Genomic DNA, 11,944 nt, shown 5'->3' on the forward strand with positions numbered 1-11,944 from the left:
ACCTAGCCAACACAACCCACCAATAAATCTAACATCTAAGTTATACCTCTCAGAATTGCTCAATGAATGGATTTAATTAAGGTGAGATAATGGATCTCAAAATATGCTCACGCCTCCATGTAGACAATAAAATTCCATCTAGAGCATAACTCTAATTTCCAAATACGGGTGTTATTCACTAATGAGTGGTATTTTCATAGTCCTCTAACCTAAGTTTAAACTAATATATTTCACTCAAACCGAGATATCCACGCTTTCCTTTCTCCATGTTATGATAAATGCAATTTTCATTCAATGAAAAGTGCGAATTGCACTCTCACCTCTTTCACCTACTACACATTCTAGAAAAGTGTAAGTTACACATTTTACAATCATTGTAGTTGACATTGTGTAGTTTCTTGGACTGGAATGACTCAAGATGGATCATGAAGATGGAGGCCGTTGTCGACATGAACACCACATCCTCATCATAAACTACCAACTATAGATATCCCCTCTCCTTTGAATTCGAGTGCAGTAGTTTGTCTAGTTCAATATTTCTATCCAGGACCTATGAAGCAACACCATTACAATTGATAGTTTTCTTCCCTAATAGGGCTTAATGCAAAATCCATGAAGAAAATGGAGCGGGGTCTCAAAGTTACACTACAAAATTTTCTCTATTTTGCGATGATTCACTTGTGTTATGTATAACCTTTTTCGTCATGGAAATTCCCCAGTGACGTTTTCCAGTAGTCACCCCCACCGTCACCAAAGCGTCATCATAAAAAAAGTAAAATTTTGACGGTACCATTTCTTTCAACATGCAAGATCGCATTTTAGGTAAGGAACCAATTTTTTTTACCGATGGTCGTTTCCGATGATGGCCCAGACTGTCACCTACATGAATGAAGCAGATGGATAACAGCCAACAAAAACACTGCCAACTCCAAGACAACTAAAGCCTGACCGAAAGAACATATAAACTACAGACCTGTGATTTTATGTATGTTAATCATATAGGCAAAGGAAGCTCTCCTCCCCTCCCCAACGCCGCCCAGCGTGGGCGACTCAGGGGCGACCCCCTTCCTGCCGGTGAAGTCCCCTCCCCTCCCTGCTCCCCCCTCGCCACCACACGAGGCTCACGCCAGACAAGTCCTGGGGCATAGCCGGGGACTGCGGCAACGGGGCCTATGTTGCTCCGGTCGCGACGGAGGGCTGTGGATCTGGGACGGTTGTCCCCCGGTGAGGCCCCCTACTTATGTGGCGTGTAGCGGGGTTGGCGTGGTGTCGGGGCTCTGGTTGGGTGGCCAACGCTGCTCTAGTGGACAGGGACCTCACATGGTTGCCCTGGCGGTTGGCGGCACCAGATCCAATCGTGGCTGCCCTGGTGGTTGGCGACGCCAGATCCGGTCGCTGCCCTTTGCCCCCTGTGTAGTGTGCTTCGCCCTCGTTGGATCCTGGCTGTGCCGGCATGGCTGGCCAGCCCCCGGGCTGCGGGCGAATCTGGTGGTTGGGATCCAGATTGGGGGAAACTCCTGGTCAGCTCCGGCCGGCCAAGACGACGTCAACGCATGCAGGCGCCGAATTTCTTCTTGGAGACATCGGTCAAGGTCTTCCCTTCCACTCCCCACCACATGCTCCTTGGGTGAAAACCCTAAATCAGGTGGGAGGTGGCGGCGGTGTTCTTAGCATTAGATTTTGCAATACCCGCCCTAATACCACATGATGACTACATATATTAATCATCAGAAGCAACCAATCAAGCATATAGAGTAGCAGCACATCTTTCTAGTGAATAGAATGAAGGTTGGAGGAACGAACCTATACTCATTGTCAATCCAGAGGATCCCTTCTGGCGCTCCTGCTCGATAGACATGGATGACCCCTTCTGCCCATGTCTTCCCCGACCTCCACCTACACTACTGCTGCCCTTCTTTCCGCCGAAGCCTCCCTCCTCAGAACTCCGACATTGGAGTACATGGCAGTGGCACCCAGCCCACCACGATGGCGCCCACATCCTGCACCAATAGCTCATACCGCCACTTCACCTCCTCGGTTTTCTTTGCCTCAACCATGTTGGCTATGTAGTTCCAGATGGCTTCATCGTCCTCCAAATCCACCATCGCCAGCGCATTCTCCAATGCCTTGTCCTGCTCCCGCGTCCACCCTCCGGGCACAGACCTGGATTCAGACCCCTCCTTCCCATCCATGAGTCTGGCTATCTTGTTCCACAAGGACACACCCTCCTCCAGATCCACCATAACCAGCGCATTCTGAAACGCCTTGTCCTTCTCCCGCGTCGACCCTTCGGGCCTAGATCCATGCCATATGTGCTTTACTAGGTTGGTTCTAGGCATCACATAAATCCACTAAGTCATAAAAGATAGTTCTATAAACTTAGAATATTGGTTCTATAAGTAACTCCAGAACTGAATATCTATGCTTTCCTACCTAGTTGTTATGATAAATGAAATGTGCAAATCGCACCCTTTCACCAGCTACACATTTCTAGAAAATTGTAAGTTACACTTTCTACTATCATTGTAGTTGTCTTGGATAGTTTCTTGGACTAGAATGACTCAAGATGGCTCATGAAGATGTAGGCAGTTCTGGACATGAACAGTACACCCACATCGTAAACTACCAAATATAGGCACACTCTCTGCTTTAAATTCGAGGGAAGTAGTTTGACTAGTTCAATATTTCTTTCCAGGACCCATGAAGCGACACCATCAAAATTGATCCTTTTCTTCCCTAATTGGGCAAAGTGGCAAAATCCAAAAATAAAATGTAGGGGAGACTCAAAGTTAATGGCAAGTAAACAAAAGGAGGCTCAACTAACATATTCACACCACGGTGCCATTAGAGTAGGTTAACACCATATGATGAGTACAGGGATCAATCGAGCATCTATAGCACTAGCACAAATTTCTAGTCAGCGGAAACAAAGGCAATATCATTAATTTCCCAATACACACAAAAGGAAGCTCTATACTAATGTATTCACACCAAAGTGCCATGAGAGTAGGTAAACAACAAAGCATCACATTTTCAATATCCACTATAACACCATATGGTGATTGCACAGATTAATCATCAGAAGCAACCAATCAAGCATCTAGAGAAGCATCACATCTTTCTAGTGAATGGAAACAAAGGCTGGAGGCACGAAACTATGCTCATCTTTATTCCAAATGATCCCTTTTGGCACTCTTGCTCCAAAGACTTGGACGACCCATTCTGCCCATGCCTTCCCTGTCATCCTCCTACCCTGCCGTCACCCTTCTTTCTGTCGGAGCCTCCCTCCTAGGGACTCCGGCCATTGGAGTACATGGACAGTGGCACCCGACCTACCACGTTGGCATCCCCTCCCTCCACCAATAGATCATAGTGTTGCTTGACCCCCTCAGTTGTCTTCCCCTCAATGACGTTAGTTATCTTGTTCCACATGACTTCACCCTCATCGAGATCCACCATCGCTAGCGCATTCTCAAATGCCTTGTCCTGCTCCCACGTTGACCCTCTGGGCCCAGAGCCGGATACAAATCCTTCTTCCCCACAACGACACTGGGCTCTCTTGTTCCACATGGCTATCCTCCTCCAGATCCATCCTGCTAGTGCACTCTGGAACGCCCTAGCCTGCTCCTGCATCCAACCTTCGGGCCCGAACAAGTATCATCTATGCTTTACCATGTTGATACTGGGCATAAAGTAAATCTGCTAAGACATAAAAGATAGTTGTGCAAACTTAGAATTTTAGATCTATTATTCACTCAAGAAAGGAATAGCCATGCTTTCCTATATTTTTGCTAAGATTAAAGCAATTTCCATTCAATGAAAAGTGCAACTTGCAATCTTTCATCGGCTACACTTAAGCAATGTAGGTTACACTTTTTACAATAATTGTAGTTGGCATTGGGTAGTTTCTCGGATTGGAACATCTCAAGATGGATCAGGAAAAGGTAGGAAGTTGTCGATATGAACAAAACATCCTCATCATAAACTACCAAGTCTATGCACCCTTTCTCATTTGAATTCGAGGGCAGTAGTTTGTCTAGTTCAATATATCATTCCACGACCAATGAAGCAATACCATTACAATTGATCTTATTCTTCTCTGATTGTGCACAATGGCCAAATCTAGGAAGAAAATGGAGGGGAGACTCAAAGTTAACGACAAGTAAACAAAAGGATGCTCAACTAATGTATTCACACCACAAGGCCGTGAGAAGAGGTAAATAATGTGAGCATCCGATTTGCAATATCCTCCCTAATAACACCATATGATGATTACACATATCAATCATCCAAAGCAATCAATCAAGCATCTAGAGCACCAGTGCAACTTTCTCATCAACGAAAATAAAGGCAACATCGGTACTTCCCCAATACACACAAAAGGTAGCTCTACTAACGTATTCACCCCCTAATTCCATGAGAGTGGGTAAACAATGCGAGCACAAGATTTGCAATATCTACCCCAATACTGTATGATATTTACATGGATTAATCATCCAAAGCAACCAATCGACCATCTAGTGCACGAGCGCAACTTTCTAGTCAACGAAAACAAAGGCAATATCATTAATCTCCCAATACACAAAATGGAAGCTCTACTAACATATTGAAACCATAGTACCATGAGAATAGGTAAACTACATAAGCATCACATTTGCAATATCCACCCTAATACCATATGATGATTGCGTAGATTAATCATCGGAATCAAGCATCTATAGCAGCAATATATCATTGTGGTGCGTCGAAACGAAGGCTGGTGGCACAATCCTATGCTCATCCTAAGTCTAGAGGATCTCTTCCAGTACTCGACATAATTGGATGACCCCTTCTACCCATGCCATCCCCATCCTCCTCCTACCGTGCCACTGCCCTTCTTCCCGCCGGAACCCCCCTCCTCGGTACTGCTACCTCTTGAGCATGCGTTGGTTTTCCCTTGAAGAGGAAAGGGTGATGCAGCACAGTAGCCTAAGTATTTCCCTCGGTTTTGAAGAACCAAGGTATCAATCCAATAGGAGACTACACGCAAGTCGCCTTGTACCTGCACAAACAAATAAGAACATTGCAACCAACGCGATAAAGGGGTTGTCAATCCCTTCACGGCCACTTGCAAAAGTGAGATCTGATAAAGATAATAAGATAAATATTTTTGGTATTTTTGTTGTATAAATTGGAAAATAAAGATTGCAAAATAAATAGTAAACTAGAATTGTAGATCCGAAACTTATATGATGTAAAGTAGACCCGGGGGCCATAGGTTTCACTAGTGGCTTCTCTCAAGATAGCATATATTACGGTGGGTGAACAAATTACTGCCGAGCAATTGATAGGAAAGCGCATAGTTATGATGATATCTAGGCATGATCATGAACATATGCATCACGTCTGTGTCAAGTAGACTGAAACGATTCTGCATCTACTACTATGACTCCACACATCGACCGCTATCCAGCATGCATCTAGAGTATTAAGTTCATAAGAACAGAGTAACGCATTAGGCAAGATGACATGATGTAGAGGGATAAACTCAAGCAATATGATATGAACCCCATCTTTTTATCCTTGATGGCAACAATACAATACGTGCCTTGCTGCCCCTGCTGTCACTGGGAAGGGACACCGCAAGATTGAACCCAAAGCTAAGCACTTCTCCCATTGTGAGAAAGATCAATCTAGTAGGCCAAACCAAACTGATAATTCGAAGAGACTTGCAAAGATATCAAATCATGCATATAAGAACTCAGAGAAGAATCAAATATTGTTCATAGATAAACTTGATCATAAACCCACAATTCATCTGATCTCGGCAAATACACTGCAAAAGAATATTACATCGAATAGATCTCCAAGAACATCGAGGATAACTTTGTATTGAGAACCAAAGAGAGAGAAGAAGCCATCTAGCTAATAACTATGGACGCGAAGGTTTGTGCTAAACTACTCACACATCATCGGAGAGGCTATGGTGTTGATGTAGAAGCCCTCCGTGATCGAATCCCCCTCCGGCAGATCGCCGGAAAAGGTTCCCAGATGGGATCTCATGGGTACAGAAGGTTGCGGCGGTGGAAAACTGGTTTCGTGGCTCCCCTAGAAGTTTTCAGGGTATAAGAGTATATATAGGCGAAAGAAGTAGGTCGGTGGAGCTACGAGGGACCCACGAGGGTGGGGGGCGCGCCTGCCCTCCTAGGCGCGCCGCCCTACCTCATGGCCGCCTCGTTGCTTCCTTGACCTCCACTCCAAGTCTCCTGGATTGCGTTTGTTCCAAAAAAGATCCCCGCGAAGGTTTCATTCCCTTTGGATTCCGTTTGATATTCCTTTTCTGTGAAACACTGAAATAGGCAAAAAAATAGCAATTTGCACTGGGCCTTCAGTTAATAGGTTAGTCCCAAAAATAATATAAAAGAGCATATTAAAGCCCATCAAACATCCAAAACAGATAATATAATAGCATGGAACAATCAAAAATTATAGATATGTTGGAGACGTATCAAGCATCCCCAAGCTTAATTCCTGCTCGTCCTCTAGTAGGTAAATGATAAAAACAGAATTTTTGATGTGGAATGCTACCTAACATAATTTTCAATGTAATTTTCTTTATTGTGGCATGAATATTCAGATCGGAAAGATTGAAGACAAAAGTTTAGTATTGACATAAAAATAATAATACTTCAAGCATACTAACCAAGCAATTATGTCTTCTCAAAATAACATGGCCAAAGAAAGTTATCCCTACAAAATCATATAGTCTGGCTATGCTCTATCTTCATCACACAAAATATTTAAATCATGCACAACTCCGATGACAAGCCAATCAATTGTTTCATACTTTCGATGTTCTCAAACTTCTTCAATCTTCACGCAATACATGAGCGTGAGCCATGGACATAGCACTATAGGTGGAATAGAATGGTGGTTGTGGAGAAGACAAAAAGGAGAAGATAGTCTCACATCAACTTGGCGTATCAACGGGCTATGGAGATGCCCATCAATAGATATTAATGTGAGTGAGTAGGGATTTCCATGCAATGGATGCACTAGAGCTATAAGTGTATGAAAGCTCAACAAAAGAAACTAAGTGGGTGTGCATCCAACTCGCTTGCTCGCGAAGACCTAGGGCATTTTGAGGAAGCCCATCATTGGAATATACAAGACAAGTTCTATAATGAAAAATTCCCACTAGTATATGAAAGTGACAACATAAGAGACTCTCTATCATGAAGATCATGGTGCTACTTTGAAGCACAAGTGTGGAAAAAGGATAGTAGCATTGCCCCTTCTCTCTTTTTCTCTCATTTTTTATTTGGGTCTTTTTTATGGCCTCTTTTTTTTTGTCCGGAGTCTCATCCCGACTTGTGGTGGAATCATAGTCTCCATCATCCTTTCCTCACTAGGACAATGCTCTAATAATGATGATCATCACACTTTTATTTACTTACAACTCAAGAATTACAACTCGATACTTAGAACAAAATATGACTCTATGTGAATGCCTTTGGCAGTGTACCGGGATGTGCAATGAATCAAGAGTGATATGTATGAAAGAATTATGAATGGTGGCTTTGCCACACATACGATGTCAACTACATGATCATGCAAGGCAATATGACAAGGATGAAGCGTGTCATAAATAACGGAACGGTGGAAAGTTGCATGGCAATATATCTCGGAATGGCTATGGAAATGCCATAATAGGTAGGTATGGTGGCTGTTTTGAGGAAGGTATATGGTGGGTTTATGGTACCGACGAAAGTTGCGCGGTACTAGAGAGGCTAGCAATGGTGGAAGGGTAAGAGTGCGTATAATCCATGGACTCAACATTAGTCATAAAGACCTCACATACTTATTGCAAAAATCTATTAGTTATTGAAACAAAGTACTACGCGCATGATACTAGGGGGATAGATTGGTAGGAAAAGACCATCTCTCATCCCCGACCGCCAGTCATAAGGAAGACAATCAATAAATAAATCATGCTCTGACTTCATCACATAACGGTTCACCATATGTGCATGCTACGGGAATCACAAACTTTAACACAAGTATCTCTCAAATTCACAACTACTCAACTAGCATGACTCTAATATTACCATCTTCATATCTCAAAACAATCATCAAGTATCAAACTTCTCATAGTATTCAATGCACTTTATATGAAAGTTTTTATTATACCCATCTTGGATGCTTATCATATTAGGACTAATTTCATAACCAAAGAAAATCACCATTCTATTCTAAAGGACTCTCAAAAATAATATAAGTGAAGCATGAGAGATCAATAATTTCTATAAAACAAAACCACCACCGTGCTCTAAAAAGATATAAGTGAAGCACTAGAGCAAAATTATCTAGCTCAAAAGATATAAGTGAAGCACATAGAGTATTCTAATAAATTCCGATTCATGTGTGTCTCTCCAAAAGGGTGTGTACAGCAAGGATGATTGTGGTAAACTAAAAATCAAAGACTCGAATCATACAAGACGCTCCAAGCAAAACACATATCATGTGGTGAATAAAAATATAGCCTCAAGTAAAGTTACCGATAGACGAAGACGAAAGAGGGGATGCCTTCCGGGGCATCCCCAAGCTTAGGCTTTTGGTTGTCCTTGAATTATACCTTGGGGTGCCTTGGGCATCCCCAAGCTTAGGCTCTTGCCACTCCTTATTCCAAAATCCATCAAATCTTTACCCAAAAACTTGAAAACTTCACAACACAAAACTCAAGAGAAAATCTCATGAGCTCCGTTAGTATAAGAAAACAAACCACCACTTTAAGGTATTGTAATCAACTCATTCTTTATTTATATTGGTGTTAAACCTACTGTATTCCAACTTCTCTATGGTTCATACCCCCCGATACTAGCCATAGATTCATCAAAATAAGCAAACAACACACGAAAAACAGAATCTGTCAAAAACACAATAGTCTGTAGTAATCTGTAGGTTTCGAATACTTCTGTAACTCCACAAATCCTGAGAAATTAGGAAATCCTTAATAAATTTGTATATTGATCTACTGCAGTTGGAATTGGTATTTTATCGCTCTCTGGTAAAAAAATGAAAAATATTCTCGTGAGCGCATACTTTCTGTTTTTTTCCAGCAAGATCAAACAACAATCATCCAAGAAGATCCTAAAGGATTTACTTGGCACAAACACTAACTAAAACATAAAAACACAATAATAACAGAGGATATATGATTTATTTATTACTAAACAGGAACAAAAAGCAAGGAACAAAAATAAAATTGGGTTGCCTCCCAACAAGTGATATCGTTTAACGCCCCTAGCTAGGCATAAAAACAAGGATAGACCTAAGTATTGTCATCTTTGGTATGCAGTCCATATGTGGCTCTCATAATAGATTCATAAGGTAATTTAATTTTCTTTCTAGGAAAGTGTTCCATGCTTTTCCTTAACGGAAATTGGAATCTAATATTTCCTTCTTTCATGTCAATAATTGCACCAATCGTTCTAAGGAAAGGTCTACCAAGAATAATAGGATATGTAGGATTGCAATCTATATCAAGAACAATGAAATCTACGGGCACATAATTCCTATTTGCAACAATAAGAACATTATTAATCCTTCCCATAGGTTCCTTAATGGTGGAATCCGCGAGATGCAAATTTAAAGAAAAATCATCAAATTCACGGAAACCTAACACATCACACAAAGTTTTTGGAATTGTGGAAACAGTAGCACCCAAATCACATAAAGAATAGCATTCATAATATTTAATCTTAATTTTAATAGTAGGTTCCCACTCATCATAAAGTTTTCTAGGGATAGAAACTTCTAGTTCAAGCTTTTCTTTATGGGATTGCATTAAAGCATCAACGATGTGTTTAGTAAAAGCTTTGTTTTGATCATAAGCATGAGGAGAATTTAACACGGATTGCAACAAGGAAATACAATCTATCAAAGAGAAATTGTCATAATTAAATTACTTGAAATCCAAAATAGTGGGTTCATTGCTATGTAAAGTTTTGACCTCTTCAATCCCACTTTTACCAATTTTTGCATCAAGATCAAAAAACTCTGAATCATTGGGACGCCTTTTAACTAAAGTTGACTCATCTCCAGTCCCATCTTTAACAAGATTCATATTGGCAAACAAAGATTTAATAGGAGACACACCAATCACTTTTAGATCTTCATCATTATTATCATGAAAACTAGAAGAACATGCTTTCACAAAGCAATCTTTCTTAGCACGCATCCTAGCGGTTCTTTCTTTGCACTCATCAATGGAAATTCTCATGGCTTTGAGAGACTCATTGATATCATGCTTAGGTGGAATAGATCTAAGTTTCAAAGAATCAACATCAAGATAAATTCTATCCACGTTCCTAGCCAACTCATCAATCCTAAGGAATTTTTCTTCAAGCAAAGCATTGAAATTCTTTTGCGAATTCATAAACTCTTTAACACTAGTCTCAAAATCAGAGGGCATCTTATTAAAATTTCCATAAGAGTTGTTGTGGGGATTACCATAATTATTAGAGGAATTACTAGGGAACGACCTAGAATTAAAGTTTCCTCTAACGCGTTATTACCAAAGTTTTTCCTACCAACAAAATTCACATCCATAGATTCATTATTATTCTCAACCAAAGTGGACAAAGGCATATCATTAGGATCAGAAGAAACACTCTTATTAGCAAACAACTTCATAATTTCATCCATCTTTCCACTCAAAACATTAATCTCTTCTATTACATGAACTTTTTTACTAGTAGATCTTTCGGTGTGCCATTGAGAATAATTAACCATAATATTATCTAAGAGTTTAGTAGCTTCTCCTAAAGTGATTTCCATAAAAGTGCCTCCCGCGGCCGAATCTAAAAGATTTCTAGAAGCAAAATTCAATCCAGCATAAAAATTCTGTATAATCATCCATAAATTCAAACCATATGTAGGGCAATTACGTATCATTAATTTCATCCTCTCCCAAGCTTGTGCAACATGCTCATGATCAAGTTGCTTAAAATTCATAATATCGTTTCTAAGAGAGATGATGTTAGCGGGAGGAAAATACTTAGAGATAAAAGCATCTTTGCACTTAGTCCATGAATCAATACTATTTTTAGGCAAGGAAGAGAACCAAGTTTTAGCACGATCTCTAAGCGAAAATGGAAATAGCTTCAATTTAACAATATCATTATCCACATCTTTCTTCTTTTGCATATCACTTAAATCAACAAAGCTGTTTAGATGGGTAGCGGCATCTTCACTAGGAAGGCCAGCAAATTGATCTTCGATGACAAGATTCAGCAAAGCAGTATTAATTTCACAAGATTCAGCATCGGTAAGAGGAGCAATCAGAGTGCTAATAAAATCATTGTTGCTGGTGTTGGAGAAGTCACATATTTAGTATTATCTTGAGCCATCGTGACAAACAATCAATCCAACACAATCACACAAGAGGCAAGCGAAAGAAGGCGAACGGAAAAAGGGCGAACAGAAAAGAGGCGAATAAAACAGCAAAGGTGAAGTGGGGGAGAGGAAAACAAGAGGCAAATGGAAGATAATGTAATGCGAGGGATAAGAGTTTGTGATGGGTACTTGGTATGTCTTGGCTTGAGTGTAGATCTCCCCGGCAATGGCGCCAGAAATCCTTCTTGCTACCTCTTGAGCATGGGTTGGTTTTCCCTTGAAGAGGAAAGGGTGATGCAGCAAAGTAGCATAAGTATTTCCCTCGGTTTTCAAGAACCAAAGTATCAATCCAGTAGGAGACTACACGCAAGTCGCCTAGTACCTGCACAAACAAATAAGAACCTTGCAACCAACGAGATAAAGGGTTTGCCAATCCCTTCACGGCCACTTGCAAAAGTGAGATCTGATAAAGATAATAAGATAAATATTTTTGGTATTTTTGTTGTATATATTGGAAAATAAAGATTGCAAAAATAAATAGTAAACTAGAATTGTAGAACGGAAACTT

The 11,944-nt window shown here is 40.7% G+C and overlaps 1 pseudogene; it reads right to left on the reverse strand.

Annotated features, from left to right (window-relative positions):
• Positions 1 to 1,727: 1,727 nt before the first annotated feature.
• On the reverse strand, positions 1,728 to 2,339 carry LOC125538483 (uncharacterized; annotated as a pseudogene).
• Between the last annotated feature and the right edge of the window lie 9,605 nt (positions 2,340 to 11,944).

The sequence above is a fragment of the Triticum urartu genome, chromosome 2A (genome assembly GCF_056163025.1).
Source record: "Triticum urartu cultivar PI428250 chromosome 2A, HENAU_Tu73, whole genome shotgun sequence".
Lineage (NCBI taxonomy): Eukaryota > Viridiplantae > Streptophyta > Magnoliopsida > Poales > Poaceae > Triticum > Triticum urartu.